Source organism: Callorhinus ursinus, unplaced genomic scaffold (genome assembly GCF_003265705.2).
Source record: "Callorhinus ursinus isolate GAN/ISIS: 27379988/994484 unplaced genomic scaffold, GSC_fseal_2.0 scaffold11, whole genome shotgun sequence".
NCBI classification, from domain to species: Eukaryota; Metazoa; Chordata; class Mammalia; order Carnivora; family Otariidae; genus Callorhinus; species Callorhinus ursinus.
In genome coordinates, this window is record NW_027397073.1 from 3750418 (window position 1) to 3770833 (window position 20416).

The following is a 20416-nucleotide window of genomic DNA, read 5'->3' on the forward strand; positions in this document are numbered from 1 at the left end:
TCAGGATCCCAGGGTCCTGGGATCGAGCCCTGCCTCGGGCTCCCTGCTCCGCGGAAAGCCTGCTTCTCCCTCTCATACTCCCCCTGCTTGTGTTCCCTCTCTCACGGTCTGCCTCTCTCTCTCTGTCAAATAAATAAAAAATCTTTAAAAAAAAATTAATTCCATCATGTTTACAGGATTTGTTTCGGATTTCAGGTTGGCTGCCTCCCTATTTTTAGAATGTAGTTGAAGCCCCTTTAATTGTATGTTTGGATGGTTGATTACTCAAAGTCGGGTAAAGTGGGAAATCATTTTATTTTAACTTACTTTAAGTTTACTCAAGTGTTCATTTATTTGTCCAGAGCTTTTCAGTGTGTGTCCACTGAATGAATGCATCAGGAACTCAGCAGCTAGACCTCCCTTGCTCTTGCCGAGAGAGCACCCACCATTCCTGTACCACAGCATTCCGGGAGTTTTAGAATTTTCTACCTGGTCTTTAGTGTGTCTTGTCGGCGGCTCCTAACCAGGCTTTCTAAAACAACCCCTTGACCAAAGCTTTCCAACGCGTTCAACTTAGTCTTTGCAGTCTTTATAGGACCGTCTCTTCTTTGGCACCATATTTCTTTCCAGGCTACTTAATATTCAGTTAAACAGTGTAATTACACTTAAAGGTACAGCTCATATAAATAAGCAGAGGGGAAGCAGATAGAGCTGCTAAACAATCCACTAGTTAGAGTGGGGCATGCGGGTGCTCAGGAAGGCAGGCTCTTAATGGGGCATATCAGTGTGTCATCGGCGTTGGGTGTCATGCATTTCAGAGGACATGGAGAGACACAGCTAATCCTGTGACGAGATTCAGTAGAGACGGACGGTAGAGCTCCTCCTGTAATTTATGCTGCTGGCCCTGGACTGCTGATTTGTTCTCACCCATCTCAAGCTCAGGTTGTAAATGGAAACTTACAATTCGTGTTGGTGTTCATGCAGTATCTCATAGACAACTGCCTCTCTCTGACACCCTCTCTCTCAGGAGGAGAAACCCAAAGGAAGGATCTTTCTGGTAACTTCTGGTGTAGCTGAATAGTTAGGCTTGAAAGAGTGGCACCTATAGTTTAGGGTAGCAGATCTCCGCTTCGTGAAGCAGCTCCGGGAGGTCATTAGAACCCCAGAAATTACATGAAACATTTTGTTCATATGCATGTTTTTCTGAGAGAGGTATTAGGAACTTTCCTTAAGTCCTTAAGGGGCCTGTTATTCCCCAAAGATCAAGAACCACTAGCCTTAGTAAGTGTAAGAATGAAGGAAAAACCATCCCTCTTCGGGTCCCTAAAATTTACCCCCCAACTATGCATTGAGTTGGGAACCGTCTCGGCCTGGGGATACAGGCCTGAACAGGTTGTTCCCTAAGGCTCTGTCTGCTCTCCCCTATTCATACCACCTGGAGGAAGGCAACTGTTGTCATGACCTCAAGTATGACCCTGTGACTCCATACTCTCCTGAATCCCTTGACCAGAGACCTTCCATCCACCCATTCAGCCGAGGGAGAAGTTTCCATACATCAGTTTTTGTAGAAAGCCCTGGAGGTGCAAACCCTTTGAGACATGAGCAAGCTGGAGACGGTTCCAGGAGGCTGGCTTGGGCATCTGGGAGTTGATGGTGTCCTGTCGTCCAGGTTGGAGACAAAAGCTGTCAGCTCTCCATCTAGGGGACAGGGAGGCCTGGAAGGAAGCTGAGCACTGAGGTAGCAGGGAGGCCAAGGGTGTGCAGGGCTCAGAGCCCAACAGAGAGACTGCCACAGAAATGTCCTTGGAGGGACGGAGAAGAGCAAGTCTGCCACGGGCCAGGCACGCTTTGGAGGGTGTCACATTAGGACCTCGCCCAATCCTCCCCCGACACACAGGAGGTGGGAACCTGCTATAATCTCCGTGTTAAAGATGAAGCACCAGAGGCCAAGAGAGAACTCAGCCAAGGTCACCAACAATGACAGCTGGGACCCATGCCAGGCTGGCTCTGAGCCCATGGGCTAGGACTGAGACTGCAGTTGTGCCCTAGGACATCAGCAGGACAGTCCTGGCTGGCCCTCTTGGGAGAGACTGCTTTGTCCAGAATACTGGTGTGATGGGGGAGCGCGTGGGGGACCGCTGGAGCGATGGGCAGGGGCTGGAGGGTGTGGGAGAAGGGAGCTGCTTGGCGGCCACAGGTCCCTGGGCTGGAAGGGCCAAGGAAGCCAGAATGTTCCAGAAGAGTTGGAAAGAGGAGAAAGGGAGACGGGAATCCACGCCTCTCATCTTCCGTGAGGGGGAGGTGGTGGAGGAGAGAATGAGGAGTGCCGTGCGGAAGGGAAGGAGAGTTGCCTGGGCAGCACCAAGACACCAGGCGGATCGGAGACTATGTACGTGGCAGGGTTCCGTGTCCCCAGCTGGGCACAGGCGCACTGTCCAGTGTCCTCTCAAAGACCTGCTTGAGGCCCACATGGCCCCACTGGCAGGGAGTAAGGTCCCTTAGCCCCATGGCCTTCCTCCCATGAGGTGGCCGCTAACACTCAGGGCACTTACTGAATGTAAAGTCTTATTCTGGTCACACTCCACGAAGCGCTAGCAGCCTGCCCTGGGCATGTCCTCTCTGCCACCAAGTGTCCGTTCCCGTCTGGTTGCAGCACCCAGATTTGACCGGCAGGAGACCAGCCTCCCTTGCTCTCAGCTATGTGATATGGGTGGGATTGACCCTCCTCCTAACTCCAGGATGAGCCCTGATGAGCTTGAGCTAAAAACAAAACAAAACAAAACATCTCCTGACTGTAGTGAAAAAGTATTTCACTGTCAGTGCTCACTTCGGCAGCACATATACTAAAAGTATTTCACTGTCAGAACTGGAAGCAAAAGAGCTGTTTGCCAGTGTTTGTGTGTGCTTCTGAAAAGACCATTTTTCCTCTCCTGGATGATAGGGTGTACAGATGTATGTTTTGGCACGTTGCAGCCCTTTTGACATCATGAGATACCTTGGGTCCTGCCGGGGTGAGGACTCACGAGGTCTGAGAGGAGCCTGTCCCCATGGAAGGCAGACTGGAAAGATGGGGAAATCTGAGTCCTTGGAGACACTTGATAAGCTGCTGGATCATGCCTCTCCTGAAGCTAAAATGATCTCTCGTGGCTTTTTAGAACGTCGGAAGCATAGAATACTGCTGACAAATTGACAAGTGTTGACCTACAAGAATGGCAGTTTCTTTCAGTTCAACCCGAGAGTTGAAATTCATAAATCCCCTTGATTGTGTAAGTCAGTTTTAGGTTGTTTTTCATCACTTGCTACTCAAAAGACAGGTGGGGAACACAAGCTGGACCTTAGAACCATGCCCCAAGGAAGGGGAATCTCCCTCACTAAACCCCAGGTGCTGATGGCTCGAAACCATCTTTGTGCTGCTCTTGCCGGGTTCCGGGCAGTACCAGAGATACAAGAGTTTGCTCCTGTGGCCAGCCCCCGGTGTGGCCAGCCCACGGGAGACAGGTGTGGTTGCCCTTGGCTTCATTGACCACCACGTCCATCGGCCCCAGCCTGGAAGAGTTACAATTCAGAGCAATTCCCAGCTCAGGTCAGCAAGAGGGAGCAGGTTAGCACTCAGGAGCCCCCTTCATGTGGGAACCATCAGTGTCGGGGGTCAGGGGACGGACACTTTTCTTTGGGGGGCACCCATCCTTGTCACGGATGTTCCCCCAACATTGGCATGGCCCCGAAAAACGGCCTTCCCCTAAATACTGAGAATGCATCGGGGGGCCCTCACAGTGCACACAAATATTTTTTAACTCCGAGTAAATATTTGGGAACAGCCAGAAGGATTTGTGGGTGGTGGGATAAGTCAGATCCGTGCCAGTTTGCGGGCCACGGGCAGTGTTTCTGGGTTAGAATGTGTGCTCTGTAGACCGTTGAGCTTTCTGGCTAACGCTGATGTTGCGCTAATGAACTGCAGGCTCAACCAGGAGCCATCATTCATTAGCACTGAGTCATCGTGTTTCATCAGGTAACTGGCATTGGCTCATGTGGGGAGAGAGAAATCATAAGTCATGCACCTGTGCAGGTTTAACTGAGCTCTGTTTATTAGTGAAACTTGCCCCTCCTCTTGCCCCCTGATTTGTCACTTTCAAACCCTGTCCCCAGAGAGAAGGGGACACGCTCCTTCCTGAGCCCAAATAAATGCAGGGACAGCTCAATTGTTGGTATGGCCAGTGAGGTCTTCACTTCCACTGTCAGGGCTAAAGGTCAAGGAGCTATTAAAACCCATACACCTTCTTTCTGAGGGGTGTAAAATGAAGGATTGTATGAGATTTTAATAGTGAGAGTCAGATTCCAAGCGTCTCTTGGCATTTGCCTTTGTGTTGTGGGGATGTGTCCCCATCATTATGCAGGGCATGCTATTTGGGTGAGAAAAGTATTCTCATTGTAATTGCTTCCCCTTAGAGGCTAAAGGCTGACCTGGGGCCTTGCCCCTCGAGGCCCCAGCTGCCTTTAACTCTTGTGTGGGCAGGAGAAAAGAAAGAAAATATATTTAATATCTTCTATGTCTGTCTGCCTTTATTGGTTTTAAGTTTAGCCAAACAAGTGATGAACAAGATTTATATTCTCATTTTGCGTACGATACCATCGAATTATTATTATAATTTCACATGACATAAACCTCTCAGCTTTTACTTTCAGGAAATAATTGAGCTCTCTTTGGAGAAAGCATGCCAAGAAACCCTTCTGGAAACCCTTTCTAAGATCATGCAAGCTAAACTAGCAAACTGGAAACTAATTTCCTAACCAACCGGAGTCACTAGTATAATAAAACATACAGTGATAAAACATCTAATCGATAACAAAACCTGTGCTATAAACCAAGAGTTCAGAGGTAGGTTATTTGGGGGCGAATCCGAGGCAGACTCACCTTACAGTCAACTTTCCTGGAAAAGTCCAGGGACAGAGGATGAATAGGAAAGAAGCATCTCATGTTGTCCTGATTGATTTGGACACAAATAGTTAGTTGGAATTATTCTGTTGCATTGGTTTTCCCGGGTCATAGTTGGAGGTGGGTGTTTCTTACGGTATAACTTTTTTAAAGATTTATTTATTTATTTGAGAGAGAAAGTAGGGGAGGGGAGAGGGCGAGAGAAACTAAAGCAGATTCTGCACTGAGCTCAGAGCCCAACGCGGGGCTCGATCTCACGACCCTGAGATCAGGAGCTGAGCTGAAACCAAGCCAAGAGTGGGACTCTCCAGCGACTGCGCCATCCAGGTGCCCCTGCTTATAACAACTTCTGCTTGACCTCTTCTTCATCATTTCTGCTCAAAACACGCCACATGAGCCTCCTGGGAATGCCAGGGATATTCCTGAGAAAGAATCAGGTTTGGATGAGGAGAGCCCATAGGGGGAGTTTCTGATAGACAATACATTTCTCTTCTCTGTAATTAAAAACTGTAACTGTTGGGATGAGAAATGCCTCTCCTTATGGATTTTATATGTTACATACTAATAATCTGTTGTACTTTGTTAGATGGCCAATATTTAAACTCAAAAATCAATTTAAATAAATGTATTCATGTGCCAGGGCTGCCTTCACAAACTACCAGAGGTGGGTGGTTTAAATAGGAATTTATTGTCTCACAGTTCTGGAGCCGGATGTCCAAGATCAAGGTGTCAGCAGGCTGGGTCCCCCTGAGGCTGGGAGGGGGAGGGTGCTTCAGGCCTCTCTCCCGGCTTCTGGTGGCTTGCTGGCAGTCCTTGGCCTCCCCTGGCTATTGCTGTGTCACACTCATCTCTTTCTTCATCTTCACATGGTGTCCCCCTTCTGTGTCTCTGTCTGGACACCAGTCTTACTGGATGAGGGTCCACCCCACTCCAGTGTGACCTCCTCTTAACTAATTATATCTGCAATGACCCTGTTTCCAAACAAGTTCACATTCTGAGGTGCTGGGCTTTAGGACTTCAACGTATGAATCTGGGAGGAAAAATCCAACCCCTAACAGTGACTAAATCTCGTATTGGAGCAGAATTTCAGGGAGATTGTGGCCTAGGACCCGTTGTTTAATTAATTAACTTTTAAAGCAGAAAAATACCGTGCCAGCAATTGGTGATCCCACTCCCAGGAGGGAAAGAAAATATTAACATTAAAGCACCACCAGTTCCAGATCGACATTTCTATTCTGGAAAAATGGCATCGTGACACAAACCTGGTGCCCCGGTGCTGGCCGGGACATTATCTCTGGAGCTCCTTGGGCCCCCTCTGGGCCTAGCTGACCCCGCAAACCCAGGCGAGTGAGGGCAAGCGCGGCAGGAAGGAAACGCACATCAAACAGACCTCGCTGGGATGGAGTCCGCCGCCCCACGTGTGCTGCAAATCCAAATCCGAGAGCTGCTGGACTGGGTGGAGGCGAGCCTAGAACAAAGTCCCACACGGCTGCGTTGACAAATCTGTTCGTTCACCGGCTCTGCTTTCTTTTGAGGTTGAAAACCTGACCTGCTGGGCAGTGCCCATGCCAATGATTCAGCACATAGCTGGGAGCGGAGCTTTGCCAGAAGGTGCCGTGAGGCTGATGGGCAGAGGCAACCCTTCCCGGGGCACCTTCCCTGCTGTGCACGCGTGGGTGCGGGTCAAGGTCGCTAGGAGTCGAGGGAGTTCACTTTTCCAGTCTTTAACGGAGGAAAGGGCATTTGCCATGATGCGGTATTAATATATTTTTGCCTAAGGCTTTGTATTGAGTTTGTGACTGACAAACAACTAAAAATTATACCTCCTCACAGTTAGTGCTCCCCTCCCCGGTAGCATCACATTTCCCACCAGCAGTGGGGTAGAATTTCTATTAGCTTTAAAAAAAAAAACCTCATCAAAACTTCCTGTACACTGCAATATTAGGACCGTGTTGACTTTCAGGCATGAAGTTGAGTTAAAGAAAAGGTGGGACGGTGTAAGGTACCCCGGGATGACGTTGAACCTGGAACCCAGCAGGGTCAGAGCCATCTCCAGGGGCGATTGTCCGCCTAGTTCTCTGTCATGATCTCTTTCTTCTAACGCTACTTCCCCAGTGAGTTTGCTTTGTTTTTTCTTCCTTTACTTCTAGCTGGCCAATACGTTCTGTTATCTTCTAGTGCACATGCTGTGAGGAGCTAGCTTTCTGGCTCGGCAGAGTATTATCGCCACAGCCTTCGGCACCCCATGGACAGGTCCCCTGGGTTCGGGGCATCTCTGTGGCCCAGTCCGTGACCCAGTACTTCTCAGGGCGGATGGTACTTTGGGGGTAGTTCGGGAATGTGCGGAGACCTTTTTGTCTCCTCTCATAACTGTACCCACCAAGCATTTACAAATTGAAATAAATATTAATTATGAGTTGCTTTTGTTTTATTTTTCTTTCTATTAGACTTTGGTCATCATGATTATTCTTCCTGAAAGTATTTATGAGTTATATCATCTAGGAGTCGTCAGATGAAGATAGCCTTCCCAAATATCAGTTTTAAGTGGGTTGGTAGGGGCTCTGATAGGTCGAGAACCTGTAATGCCATGTCTCGTACATACGGATGTGAGTTACTTTCTTCTGAAGAACGATGCCATCTTTTCTCATGTTTCAGATGTTGACCCCTCACTTTTTAAAAACCTACAGAATTTGGGGGCAGGTGGCAATACCTACTGCTTCGTGAGCAATGCCCCATCGTCGAACCTCGCCCCCTCTGCCCCCGTAGCAGCTGAGCTCCCTCACCTACGGAGGAGGCTGAAACCCGGCCACCCACCATGCTCAGTACCGCACGAAGGCTGCTCAGCAGTGCGTGCTGGAGCCAGTGGGCCCGTGAGTCTCTGAGTCTCACAGCTCTGGTCTGGGGTCTTGGCCCTGCTTCTTGTACTCGTTTTCCCCTCTGATACCAGCATTTTATGCTCCAGCCTGGCTCATAGGAGGGCCTGCATTTATTCTGGACACACAACTGAAGGTTGATGTGCTGTTTTCTAGGTTAGTGGCATCACATACAGCCTCAAGATATTGGTGGCCTGTAGAATTTCCTCTGTCAGTTTGGATAAGGCAGACAGATTATTTTAAGTTGAGGGGAGGTTGGGGAACCTGGGTGGCTCAGTCAGTTGAGTGTTCAATTCTTAATTTCGGTTCAGGTCATGATCTCAGGGTTGTGAGATCGAGTCTCGTGTCGGGCTCCACGCTCCAGAGTGGAATCCTCTCTCTCGCTCTCCTTCTGCACCCCTACCATGCTCTCTCTCTCTCTCTCTCTAAAATAAATAAAATATCTTTAAGTTGAGGGGAGGTTGGTAGTCTTGTACTTTATTTGGAGCTACATATATGTATGCTTAAGTTATACTGAACTCATATGTGGAAGAAGAATGTCAAGGATTGAGTTACATCTCCCCCAAAAGACACATAGAAGTCCAAATCCCGGGCGCCTGGGTGGCTCAGTTGGTTAAGCGACTGCCTTCGGCTCAGGTCATGATCCTGGAGTCCCGGGATCGAGTCCCGCATCGGGCTCCCTGCTCAGCGGGGAGTCTGCTTCTCCCTCTGACCCTCTTCCCTCTCGTGCTCTCTCTCTCTCATTCTGTCCCTCAAATAAATAAATAAAATCTTAAAAAAAAAGAAGAAGAAGAAGTCCAAATCCCTGGTCGCTGAGGATGGGATTGTTCAGAAATAGGGCTGATGTAGTTAGTTAGGATGAGGTCAAGTGGAAAGGGGTGGACCCCTGATTCGGTCAGTCCTCATGAACAGATGGCTGTGTGAGGACAGGGATACACATGGAGACAGCCATGCTGAAGGGCGAGAGATGAGTAATCCAGCTAGGAGCCAAGGAACGGCAGGGACTGCCCACAGCTACCAGAGGCTGGAAGAGGCAGGAAGGCTCCCCACTCCCGCAGGTTTCGGAGGGAGCACAGCCCTGTCCACACCTGTATTTTGCACTTCTGGCCTCCAGCACTATGAGAGAATACATTTCTGTTGTCTGAAACCACCTGGTTTGTGCTCTCTTGTTATGGCAGCCCCAGGAAACGAATCCAGGAAGAAGGAGGGATGTGTCCCATTCGAGACAGCGGGTCAGGGAGGATCTGAGTGGCCAGCATTTTCCTGCATGACAACGAGTCATGCATCTCTCTGTACCCCCTGGATCTTGGCCTCCTAACACACCCGGATATTTAAACAAACAAAAGAAGATCAAGGTAATGGTGTCAACTAAGTAAAAATAAACATAGACAAGCGATTTTGAGGAGTGTTTTGTCGGGAAGGCTGTAAGATGAACTGACATGTTTTCGGTATTTGTACGATGCTCACGGGGTGCCTCTGGTGATAGTTCGTCGGACACGAATGGCGGCACACGTAGAAGCCTTGGGGAGATTTGGCCACCTCCTTCCGCAACTCTGCAAGAGAGGACTGCTTTTCCTGTGATCCCTATGCCCCAGCTTGTGGGTGCAGGCAGCTTCTGGCTGACCTGTGTCATAATTCCTAGAGGGGTTCCCTTAGCAAGCAATGCAGTCTGCCTTGTCTCTTTCTGTCTCTTCGAACTGTTGTCACCCTCTCAGTGGCACCCGGGCATGTGCCCTTTCTCTCTTATCACCTCATCATCTACCATGTCTGCCTCTCCCTGGGTCCCTGGATCATTTCTCCTCATATATTAAGGGCTGACTTGACACTCAGCCACATCCAGGACGTGGGAAATTCTATCAGAACTCAGTGTCTTCAACCAGTAAGTGGCATTAAAAGGGGAGGAGGTCGCATGGGTTAAACTTCTCTTAAGAGCTAGATCCATCAGGTAAAGTGTGTCGGCCTTGTTTGTTTAGATCCGAATTTAAACAAAGTGTAAAGAGACATTTTGGAGATAATTGGAGAGAATGGACTGGGTACTACTAGATGATACTGGTGAATCAGGTTATTCCTTTAAGTTTTGCTGCAGATGATAATGGTATTGTCCTCAACTGTGAGAGACTTGTATTCAAGTTTGTTTACAATTTGCTTTAGTATTTTCTTGCCAAAAAGTAGGGGGGAGCATGGGGTAGGGCGATGAAAAAAGAATAGTGGGTGAGGCCACATGGGGCTCTTCCTGTTTGTGCATGTTGTAAATTTTTCACAATACGATGTTTAAAGAAGAAAAAGTAAATGGGTTGTGAGCTCTTTGGTGCCAGTGCTGTTCCAGATTCGCAAATAGGGCACCATTGAATTCATTTATTATTTATTTATTTTTTAAAGGTGTATTTATTTATTTGAGGGAGAGAGGGGGCCCGAGGGGGTGGGGCAGAGGAAGAAGGAGAGACTCCTCAAGCAGACTGTCCACGGAGCCTGGAGCCCGACGCGGGGCTTGATCCCAGGACCCTGTGATCACAACCTGAACTGAAATCAGGAGTCGGCCGCTTAACCAGCTGAGCCACCCAGGCGTCCTGTCATTGAATTCATTTCGTCACCATGATGACAAAAGACGAATTCAGGTCGTGGCCCCATGGTTTCCATGAGCGTCCCAGCAAGGTCACTGCTCCATTTTCTAGTTAAAACAACCTGGCAGCTTTCTGTCCAAAACCACAAAGAAGATGAACATCCAGGTGACCAGTGGCAGAGAGCAGATCATGGGACCCCTGTCCCGCCCAAGCAGGTGGCTTCTTTGGTGAGGCAGCACACAGCAGTACCATTTTGCATGTGTGAGCCCAGTCCTCTGTCAGAGTTCCTGTGTTGTTTTCCTTCTCTTAGCCTGAACTCTAGCACTCTTTGTTCCAGAGAGTGAACATGGGGAGACTCTTGTTTCATCATGCTGGTTCAGATAACAACCGGCTCTTGGAAAGGACACCTCTGTGACAGAAGTTAGCATACTTTGTCCAGACCTTTGTCAAGTACTGCCCCCACAGAAAGGAGCCAGGTCTCCTTGGGGAAATGGCTGATGTCAGGGCCAGGACATGTGGGTCCGTGAGTATGGAGTGCCTTATGCCACAAAATACAGAGTGACTTTAAAAAAAAGATGGGGCTTGTCGGAAGGACGCAGGGGCCATCTCGGCAGGGCTCCCATTGGCCAAAGCTAGCCGGACCTGAGCAGGAACACAAGTAAGTAGAGTAATGACTTACAAACCATTGGAAAAAACAGGAGTCAGTGAGTCCATAATGATAATTAAAGGGTAAATAAATGGGAGAGCAAGGAGGCCTTTCGTGGGACACAGTGCTCAGCAATGTCTTGGATGACTGAACAACTTAGTGCCTTTCTATCATGAAGGTGTCCTTCCCAAGGCTTGGTTTTTATCTGAACCAGCATTATAAAAACGCCTCTGCCAGGGGGTGACTGTGACACAGGGAGGGAGTGCCAGAGGTGGACGATCTGCAGTCCTCACCGTGAACACCGGTTCTGGCCAGAACCACCACGGATGCCGAGTCTAAGTGGGATATTTTGTGAGGGTCAACGTATGTGCTGGCCGTCGTGTGTCTCCTCTTAGACTGATTAGTCGTCACAAGGGAAGCCATACATAGTAACTCCTCAGTGGAGAAACTGGTGATGCCTGATGGGGTGCTCATTTGCAGTACTAGTGAGGGGCCAATGGAGTGCACGCCTCCAGGCAGGATGCCCTGATTGGGACATGGCATCGTGTACGTGCTTCACTGGCCAGGAAGGCATCCAACCCTAAATGAGGACAGTGCCACTGGAAGGGAGAGGAGACTATTCTTCAGAAATATAAGGTCCTGGGCGCCTGGGTGGCTCAGTTGGTTAAGCGACTGCCTTCGGCTCAGGTCATGATCCTGGAGTCCCTGGATCGAGTCCTGCATCGGGCTCCCTGCTCAGCGGGGAGTCTGCTTCTTCCTCTGACCCTCCCCCCCTCATGTGCTCTCTCTCTCTCTCTCTCATTCTCTCTGTCTCAAATAAAAAAAAAAAATCTTTAAAAAAAAAAAAAGAAATATAAGGTCCTAAGAGATAATGACAAGCCATAGGAATATTCCAGAATGAGCATGACTACAGACGTGACAAAGGGATGCAGTGCCAGATGCAGGGCGAAGTGCTGAGCTGGAGGAGAAAATGCTGTACGGAGTATCGGTGGGCCAGTTGGCAGAATTAGAATATAGATGGTACCCTCGCTGGGTATTGTGATGTTTGTGAAAGGGACTGGGGTGGGGCCACCATGGCTGCCGTGTGTCCTGAGAGCCCCAGGCAGTGTGGGCCGGGGGGCGGGGGTGCTGCAGCGTGTTCACTGCAGCTGCTGCGTGTTTCTAGGAGCCACCGCTCGGAACCAGGACACTGCTGCTCACGATGCTCATTGCTCTCCACCCTTCCTCCTGGCTCTCTTCTTTCTCGCCCAAGCACAGGCCAGGCCTTCTCTTCTTCTGAGGGATCCCCTAAAGTGCCAGAAGGTGCAAACAACTCATTCTTCCTTTGTAGGTGAGCTGACAATTGGTGATCTAACAGGTATTAGTTTAGCAAGTAGTTGGTGAATAGCTTCCTTTGTTTTTTTAAGAGTGAGCCTCTTATGAGGAGAGAGGGGCACCCTCCTGCACTGCTGGTGGGAATGCAAGCTGGTGCAGCCACTCTGGAAAACCCTATGGAGGTTCCTCAAACAGTTAAAAATAGAGCTACTCTGTGATCCAGCAATTGCACTACTGGGTATTTATCCAAAGGATACAAACATGGTGATTCGAAGGGGCACATGCCCCCCCAGTGTTTATAGCAGCAATGTCCCACAATAGCCACACTATGGAAAGAACCCGGATGTCCATTAACAGATGAATGGATAAAGAAGATGTAATACACACACACACACACACACAATGGAATATAACTCAATTATCAAAGAGAATGAAATCTTACCATTTGCCACGACGTGGATGGAACTAGAGGGTATTATGCTAAGTGAAATAAGTCAATCAGAGAAAGACAATTATCATATGACCTCACTCATATGTGGAATTTAAGAAACAAAACAGAGGACCACAGGAGAAGGGAGAGAAAAATAAAACAAGATGAAACCAGAGAGGGAGACAAACCATAAGAGATTCTTAATCACAGGAAACAAACAGGGTTGCTGGAGGGGAGAGGGGTGGGGGATGAAGTAACTGGGTGATGGGCGTTCAGGAGGGCACATGATGGATGGAATGAGCACTGGGTGTTATGTGCAACTGATGAATCGCTGAACTCTACCTCTGAAACTAAGAGAAAGAAAGAAAAAGAGAAAGAGGAAGGAAGGAAGGAAGAAAGAAAGAAAAAGAAAGAAAAGAAAGAAAAGAAAAGAAAGAAAGAAAGAAAGAAAGAAAGAAAAAAAGAAAGAAAGAAAGAAAGAAAGAAAGAAAGAAAGAAAGAAAGAAGAAAAAAGAAAGCCCTAATGAATAAAAAAAAGAGTGAGCCTCTTCTGGTGTCTTGGGTTCTCAATATATTCATCTTTGAAGTGGCATTTCTGATAAAGAAGTATATACAGCTGCAATGCATGGTTTTCATTAATAAACATATGGTGTTTCAAAACCATTGTCATTACTGGACCCTGATACACGACACCCCACCTTGGTGCTTCTTTAGGTTCTAGAGAATAACCCAGCGCTGCCGCGGATTTTCGCCTGTCAGGAGGGCTCGATGGTACCTGAGTTCAGGTAGGTGCGCCAGGGGTCCCAAGCCTCGCTCTCTGGGGCAGTTCTCATCGGAGCCATTGGCTTCCTGTGTCTCTCTGCCGGAAGCGTTCCCAGCCTCTGCCTGCGTTCAGGCTGGCCGGCTAGTGGGCAGGTATGCTGTAATGTCCCAGGAGTGATTCAATCAATGGGTGCAGCAGTGGGTGGGTGAGTATCTGGCTTCCTCTCCTTTCTGGAGGCAATGCTAAGACAGACTCTTTGCCCTCTGCGGAGTCCCTGCTGGGGTGCAGCCCCAGTTGCCTGTGACTATATCCCTCCCACAACCTTCCTTGTGTCTCCTCCCAACCCCATGTCACTTCCCCACTCTGGGATCACCTCTCCCATAAACAATTTGTGCTTGTAGGCTTGTCCCAGGGTTGACTTTCAGGGACACCTGTCTGAGACATACAGACTTCTCATCTTTATGGCCATAGGAATTGGCTATTTCCAGAAAATGTGATGGTTGGTCATTGCCTTTTACCCATTCGTGCACTCATTTATTGTGCAAATATTTATTGAGTCCTACCGTGTGCTAGAACCATTGCTAGAGATAGAGTTGCCGGCACCTAGTGGGTGGATGGCAATTGCCTAGAGGGAGCAACAGGGGAGGGCATGTGCTATGACAGAGGTGGGGAGAGCCCAGAATGACAGGCAGACAAAATATAAGGTAAATGTGCTTGAAAGGTAGCGTTAGAAATACGAGCTTCCTTTCCAAATGAGCATTGGAGTTGTGCAAAATCTGGCTTTCCCACAAACAAAATTTTCATTTGCAGTACAGTCTGTTGCAATTTTAATTGATATTTCAAGCCGTGTTGCAATGCAGGTCAGATTAATACAATCGTGGCAGGACTGACTGACCTGACCATTTTGGAAGGCAGCATGCCGTTGCCCAATCTCTGCCCCACGAATGAGAGTGCACCCCGTGGGGTTCACGGCCGCCTCCGGTTGAGACAGGAGGAGCACTGAGTTGGGAGTTGGGAGAAGTGGGTCTTAAATTTGCGTGTTGCCTTTAACAGACTGTGACCTTGGGCAACAAGTCCTGCAACTTCTTTGAGTCCAGATTCCTTGTAAATTATAAACTATGAAATTGTGAAATAATGGGCCAGGGATGAGCAGCATTTTGTTGTGCAGAAGCTAGTTTAGGAAGCACATGGTTGACGGATTCTCTTTTAACCAAGGACAGCAGTGACAACTATAAAATCCGGAGTTGCGGTCCTGTGTCTGCCTTTGTGTGCAGCATTTGTGAGTCCTTTCTCCTGAAATTACATAGTGTGTTGCCCTCGGTGGCCTCAAAGATCTTTTGCGGCTTTAGAGGCTTGGCTATTACTGTTCTAGCCTCAGGTAATAGCCAGGGTTTAATTTGACATCTTTTGAGATACTTGATAGGTCTTGAAAATGATATGAACAGGGTTACAAAAGAGATTTCTTTTTTAAGATTTTATTTGAGAGAAAGAGAGGGAGGTGGAGAGAGAGAAACACAAGCAGGGGGAGGGGGCAGAGGCAAAGGGAGAAGCAGGCTCCCCGCTGAGCAGCCCCCCCTCAACGTGGGACTCCATCCTAGGACCCTGAGCCTGAGCCAAAGGCAGACGCTTAACTGACTGAGCCACCCAGGTGCCCCAGAAGAGGGGTTTTAAACCTGTGACCTGTGTGTACCTTTGTGTAGTTCTGAATATACCTGTGAACTTGGAGATGTCTCAGGTGGGTGTGAGGGTGAATGGGTGATTCTCCTGGCCCCTGTTCCAACTACACAAAGAAGTGATACTTGTCTCCATTATGTGTTACGGGGATCCACTGTGCCCACAACATCACATTGGGAGTGATGAACTCCTTACCAGATGGAAATATTTGCTTGTTTGACTTTTCCTACATCATACTTTCTTTCCTCTGGTTGTTTATTTACACTCAGTCCTATTTATAAGTCACAAGAGTTCATTCGAAAGCATCACTCCAAGTCCCAAGGACCCATGCACACCAGAGTTCACCTTTATTTTTTTCCAAGATTGATTGATTTATTTTGAGAGAGAGAGAGCACAAGCGGGAGGGGCAGAGGGAGAAGGAGAGAATCCCAAGCAGGCTCCCCACTGAGCACAGAGCCCAACGCGGGGCTCTATCGCACCACCTAAGGATCACGACCTGAACTGAAACTAAAAGTCAGGGGTTTAACCGATTGCACCCCCCAGGCGCCCCGAGAGCTCACCATTTGGAGCACAACCTGCTTTAGGAACCTGGATTCTAGTCTTTCCAAGTCTGCCAATCAGGGTGCTGGTCCCCGGCAGTTATACACTCGAATCCATCCCTCCCCTGCCCCCTGCCCCCTGCCCCCTGCCCTGCCCACGCCCTGTTTCACAAGAGTACCCATGCTGCGCTTGCTTCCCTGGCTCCTGAGGCACCGCCCCAGGGGGGAGCTCCGTTAGCAGGGGCACCGGGCAGGAGGCAGCAGAGGGGCGTAGCATGTGGCCTCCATTCTCCCTCACGTAGTATTGCAGGGCCTCTGACTCTGCTGACGAGGCCTTCCATGATCCCAGTTAGGCCCGTAACCCCACCGCCCTTCCCTGGGTCCATCTGTCCTTCCCTCTGCTGGCTGGCATGCTCTGCCTTGCCTCCCTGACCCCTGCCTGGCTTCTTGGTTCTTCTATCAACAGCTTAGCAAATCCACCAGCACTGATCTTGATCTCAGACACTTGGCATGGTTTCTGTTCTCCTGATGGGACCCTGACTGATGCTGGGTGGGGGGATGATGGCTTCGTTCTGCACTGGAAGAAACAAAGGCAGAGATCACACAGCTAATTAAGTTGCAAGGAAAGTTAATCCCAGGGCTTCAGACCTCAGTGGCAGAGATATCCTGTAGACCAGACCGCTTCCAACAGGATTGAAAGCTGGACAGGAACCATTCGATGTCACATTGTTCCGTAATATTAGAGCTCCAAATGTATTGGTTTAGACAAATAGAATGATCTTTTTAAAAGTCAGAGTGAGAGAAGTGTAGAAAGTGCATTGTTTTAGTTACGTATTTGATACGTATTCCTTGTTATCAGCAAAAGCTAGCTTCGAATGTGGATTTCTGAAAAGGTTACAGGGGAAGATGAAATGCAGATGGGCTGTGAGATATACTTCCTGAGGTAGAAATGCAGCTTTTGAGCATTTCCTCTAATCCCATCCTCCATTCCAGGGGTAAGGCCGTGGTTGCCGCCCCCCAGCCCCACCCTGGCACCTTCCTGTCCAGGGCTGAGCTGCCCTGCATCTGGGGGCCAGTAGTTTTGAAAATTATCATTTCTTCACTGACTAGGACTTTCAGCAATACCACTAACAAGAAGCAAGATGCTCCTTTTACTTTTTTAATTCTTTTTCTCACTATCTGGTTAGGATACTGGAGACCAGGCCAGCTGGCTGGCTTAGTCGGTCAAGCAGACGACTCCTGATTGTAAGGTCGTGAATTCGAGCCCCACATGGGATATAGAAATGACTTAAATAAAAAAATTTAAAAAAAGAAAAGAAAAAGGTACTAAAAATCAGGTTAGTGGCCAAAAAGTATTTGTAAGTTAAGTATTAACAACTGCATCAGCTCTATGTAAAGAGAAAAGAGCTCTGCTAAAAGGTTCAGAGCAAGAGATCAAGAGTAGGTCCAGAAGAAAAGAGGGGGTTTCCTTTTGCTGTGTGTGTCTATGTGTTTGTGTATTTTAAATACAGTTTGTGGAAGTAGCAAAAAGACCTGGTTCTTGTTAAATTCTGCTGACAACCAAGTTGATTTTATGCCCTGTGTCTGTCACATTTGCAACCTTCTGAACTGGCAATGAAATAGTTTCTGTGCACAGGGATAAGATTACAGAAGCATTCAGTGTGTCCCGAAATTCAGGTCTTGGACATTCATTCCACTGTTTCTTAGAAACCTTTTATTTTAGAAGGCAGTATTTCAAATTTGTTTTCAGCATCCAAGAAGCTTTGAAGTTGGGGTAATGTACATTTTGACCACTTAGGGGACAAGGTTGAAGTTAGATAAACTATTAATAAATCTTAGCATGAAAAGATTTGAATGTAAAAGAAAACAGGAATTCAGTGTAGCAGCAGGACATTTAGGGCAGGAGGGGGAGAAGAAGGTGGGGTTTTTAAAAATTGATCTCTGTTGTTTTACATTATGATTTTGAAAGAGGCTCAGGGCTACTTAGGGATCTCTCTACCGGCTAAACTGGGGCCCAGCCCAGTAACCTTTCTAGAAAAAGTCTTCACCCCTCACAGAGGCACACAGCAGGACCACGTGAATGACCCCGTCTTCGGGGAGGAGTGCCACCAGGGAAGAATGCCTAGAATGACTTCTCAAATCACTCTCTGGGGTCCAGGAGAGGGAGGGAGTGGCTCTGCTTCCATCCTCCAGGCCCCAGGAGAGCGTCTGGTGGGGGTAGCTGGAGGCCCTCTGATCCAGGCAGCCTGTGGATGGACCACTGTAGCCCTTGCCATTGGGTGGTCCTGCCTGGCTCCATGTTGCCTCCAGAGTCCCTGGTCTGAATTCACCCCTGCAGGGGGCTCTGCCCCACATCACCCCTGGGAGGAAGGAAGTCCACGGGGTTCCCAGGGCTGTACGATGTTAGTGAAGGCAGTGCTGGGAGGGGTCCCTAGTGGTTCTGTGGGACAACCCCAGTGTCTTACAGCTGCCTTCTGCTAAGGCCTCTGATTCTGACTTCTGGTTCATCCTCTTTCCATTGCATTTTTATGGAGCTTAGAAAGGGAGCATAGTGGTATAGGGTTGTGGCCAGAGGTCCACGGACGGGCCTCCACATGGGCTCTGATTGGGTGATGGAGCAAGTTAGGCGTTGGCATCCGGTTCTGTCCTCACCTGGACTGGCACCAAGTCTGCTCTTGGATCCATACTGCCTGAGCTCGGGGGCCGGCTCAGCCCCTCGCCAATGGGCGAACTTATGCCATTTGTACAAACTCTTCATGTCTTTATTTCTTCTTTCATGTAAGAAAGTCACGGCACTTACATTGTAAGGTCATTATGAGAAATCAGCGAGTTTGTGAAAAGTGTTTGGAGCATTTCATGGTATTTAGCAAGTGTTCAATAAATGCTAGCTCTTCTCAGGAATTTGATAGTAAGGTAATGTTTGTCCAGGCACATGTGCTGTGCTGGAGTTTTAACATACTCACACTGGTAAAGCCTATTTAGTGAGCCACAGGTTCGGGAATCCTCCTTGAAGGTATCCAAGCCCCGTATCTGCAACTGTACATGCCTTGTGTTGTTGTTAAACAGCTTTATTGAGATAGAGTTCACATACCCATACATGCTCTATTTTGAGAGTGGAAAATATTCTAAATCTGGAATTCTGACCAGGACTGAAATAATATGACCATTATTGGACATACAAATCTAAAAATAGGATTTCTTTTATACATTATTTCCCACAACTAGAACTGTGTCTGGCTATCTTGACACAGAATTGCATTTTCCAAAAGTAATATGATTTACATAGCTCAAATTAAACATTTTGTAATGATTCTGTTACTTTGGCTTAAGTCTCTCTATGCAGATCTTGAATTCTGAGCGTATGCAGCATAATACAATTATATCACCTTACTGATGAATGTTTACAAGGAACTAAGTAAAATAGGTGGGAAACATCCAGCATTTTTATTATCAAATGTGGGTGTTCATTTTCGTAAGCTGCTTTGGCTTCTAGCACTGGCTTGAATTGAGCAGGCGTGAGCAGGAACAATTCCAGGGGCCCCTGTTTACTGAATCAAGCAGATGGGCCTCATCTTTTCCAGACTTCTACATTTCCGCTGTTGGAATGACACGGTATTCTCATTTGATTATGTGTCATGGGCTTAGAAATAATATTTCCACATCACGCAAATAGTATGGTTTTTCTGGTAGAATGCCATCACTCGTTCTTCCATACTGATTTATTTTTGGTTGACAACACTCAAGAACTTCAAACATTTGCTCTTTGGAAGAGAAAAATTAAATGTCTCGCAACTTGACTATATGCAGTAGAATTTTCTAGAAGGGATTCCTGAGTGCTCAGTCATAGTCAATGAAAGACGAAATTCCTACTAATTTCATGGCTCTGAGAGAAAGTGGGTTGCTCACTCCCAGGCCACGTAAGTATGTCAGCTTTTCATCTCTAAGAAGTTCAAAAAATGCCCTTAAAACCTGAGGACCATGGCCAATTGCTTCTTATTAAGTTTTGACTAAAAAAATAACGTATCAATGAGATCAAAGTCTTACCTCATTGCACCTCATATGGAGTTTCTTATACATGAATGAGTAATTCACATTAAAAAACTTGACAATATTTTAAATCTTATTTAAAACTCTCATTTCTTTAACTTTTATTCCAAAAGGCTTAATTTTTCTTGTCCTGCTATTTTTGCTTTTTAAATATTCTATTTATTTATTTGAGAGAGAGACAGGGATAGTGAGAGAGAGAGAGCACTAGCGGGGAGGGGAGGGAGAAGCAGGCTTCCTGCCGAGCAGGGATCCCCATGCGGGGCTCGATCCCAGGACCCCGGGATCACGACCTGAGCCGAAGGCAGATGCTTAACGACTGAGCCACCCAGGCGCCCCTGTCCCGCTATTTTTACTAGAACCCTCTAATTATTCAAAATGATTGAGGCATGGGATTTTTGATTAACTATTAGCTAATTTAATTAGAACTAAGACTGTCCCAAACTGTCAAACATATTTCAAATGCTGCTTGAATTGATAACAACTATTATTATTATAAGCTTAATATTGTAGAAAACTGACAGTAAACAATATTTCCCATAATTGGATTTCTAAAATGAAAATAAATCAGAGTAATACATGTTTAACATCAGAAAGTTAATAGACCATAATGAATCTTGGATATTCTAGAGCGTGGTGGGTGCTATACTGTGTGTCTCC

General features: G+C 47.5%; 1 protein-coding gene and 1 long non-coding RNA gene across 8 annotated transcripts in view; one reads left to right on the top strand and one right to left on the bottom strand.

The window, feature by feature from the left end:
• CYB5A (cytochrome b5 type A) overlaps positions 1 to 20416 on the top strand; it is a 105137-nt gene that overhangs the window by 49508 nt on the left and 35213 nt on the right. The window lies entirely within an intron of this gene.
• On the bottom strand, positions 5016 to 13543 carry LOC141373706 (uncharacterized). 3 transcript variants are annotated; one of them, XR_012379961.1, is made up of 5 exons: positions 13512 to 13543; positions 12749 to 12786; positions 6175 to 6380; positions 5610 to 5942; positions 5016 to 5334 (listed from the first exon to the last, which is right to left on the bottom strand). It is a non-coding gene; the product is annotated as an uncharacterized lncRNA (long non-coding RNA). The 3 variants fall into 3 exon arrangements; XR_012379962.1 differs by lacking the exons at positions 12749 to 12786; positions 13512 to 13543 and having other exon boundaries at positions 5610 to 5883; positions 6175 to 6480; XR_012379960.1 differs by lacking the exons at positions 12749 to 12786; positions 13512 to 13543 and having other exon boundaries at positions 6175 to 6480.